This window comes from Schistocerca nitens, chromosome 2 (genome assembly GCF_023898315.1).
Source record: "Schistocerca nitens isolate TAMUIC-IGC-003100 chromosome 2, iqSchNite1.1, whole genome shotgun sequence".
NCBI classification, from domain to species: Eukaryota; Metazoa; Arthropoda; class Insecta; order Orthoptera; family Acrididae; genus Schistocerca; species Schistocerca nitens.
In genome coordinates, this window is record NC_064615.1 from 130242146 (window position 1) to 130244067 (window position 1922).

Sequence of the window (1922 nt, forward strand, 5' to 3'; positions counted from 1 at the left end):
CTTCCCTCGGGCATGGATGCGTGTGTTGTCGTTAGCGTAAGTTAGTTTAAGTTAGACTAAGTAGTGTGTAAGCTTAGGGACTGACGACCTCAGCAGTTTGGTCCCATCAGACCTTACCACAAATTCCCCGTGAATGACGTTTGAGTTGTTCTCCTATGATGTACCATATGTGCCCGATTGGAGACAGGTGTGGTGATCAAGCAGACCAAGGCAGCATGTCGACACTCTCTAGAGTATGCTGGATTGTAACAGCGGTGTGTGAGCGGGCATTAACCTATTAGAAAATACCCCTACTGATGAATGGCAGCACAGCACGTCCAGTCACTAGACTCACGTACAAATTTAAAGTCAAGGTGCGTGGGATAATTACGACAGAGCTCCTGATGTCATACGATATGGCACCCCAGATCGTAACTCCAGGTGTAGGTCGAGTGTGTCTAGCACATGAACATTTTGGTTGCAGGCCCTCAACTGGCCTCATTCTAATCAACACACAGTCATCACTTGCAGCGAGACAGAACTAGTTTACATCAGAAAACACAACAGAGTTCCACCCTGCTCTTCAATGATCTCTCGCCAGACACCACTGAAGTAGCAAATGGCGGTGGTTTGGGATCAGTGAAAAGCACGCTACGGGGCGTTTTACTCGGAACTGTCCCTAAAGTAACTGATTTGTAACAGATCGTTGTGTTACTTCGGTGCCAACTGCCGTCAAGATTATTGTTACACATGCAGTACGATGTGACAGAGGCATACGCCGAACATGATGATCGTCTCTCTCGGTAGCGTCATGTGGCTGGCCAGACCCCCGTCTTCTTTCAAACGTATATTCTCGTGATCGCCGCTGCCAGAAATCATGCACAGTGGCTACATTCCTGCCAAGTCTTTCTACAATATCGCAGATTGAGTTGTCGTAGGCGTATTACGGAACCTTGTTCGAACTCAGTGAGGTGTTGATAATGGCATCTTTGTCGCCATAGAGGCATTCTCGACTAACATCAGCTCACCACGTCCAATCTCAAAGGTAACTAATACTCACGACCGTTACAACACGCATTTAAAGCAAACATGATTTGCATTCTCATAATGGCGCTAATAGGTGATGCGACCTTTTTTTCCCGTCAGTGTATACCATAAACAGCGATGCACCATCACTCCACAGTCGAGGAATTTACATGGCGCTTATTACTTCAGACAACTATGTAATTAAAACTAAACTAAACTCCTCCCGAACTGGTCATGAAGGCCCAATTGTACCGACCGGCCGCCGTGTCATCCTCAGCCCACAGGCGTCACTGGTTGCGGATATGGAGGGGCATGTGGTCAGCACACCGCTCTCCCGGCCGTATGTTAGTTTCCGAGACCGAGACTTCTCAATCAAGTGGCTTCTCAGTTTGCTTCACAAGGGCTGAGTGCACCCCGCTTGCCAACAGCGCTCGGCAGACCAGATGGTCACCCATCCAAGTGCTAGCCCAGCCCGACAGCGCTTAACTTCGGTGATCTGACGGGAACCGGTGTTACCACTGCGGCAAGGACATTTGCCGACTAGGTAATTACTCATATATTAACTTAACAGGAAACGGGAATTGACTACTGAAACAAAACAGAAAGTGACAGTAAAGGCCCAGGAGTCAGGGAAAAATAGTAAATTAGTTCCCTAACCAGCGCCTTTCCTGTACCGCTGTCATTCGTTCGAACAGGGACTAGAGCCATGTGGTGCTGCGCAACGTTCGCGCCGATATCACCCCCATTTAGCACACGCAGCATCCCAGTTTGAGCAAGTCCTTGACTGATGACGGAGCTCAGACTCATATTCAGTTCAGTGTGGCACTAGTGAACTCCACGCTGGTGACTCCCGATCGGAGAGCGCAAAACAGCACGCCGAACTGCCGGCACGTCATATTTCGCCGCATTTTGCGGTG

At 49.0% G+C, this 1922-nt stretch overlaps 1 pseudogene; it reads right to left on the bottom strand.

Annotated features, from left to right (window-relative positions):
- Positions 1–1424: 1424 nt before the first annotated feature.
- LOC126238660 (5S ribosomal RNA) lies at positions 1425–1542 on the bottom strand (annotated as a pseudogene).
- Between the last annotated feature and the right edge of the window lie 380 nt (positions 1543–1922).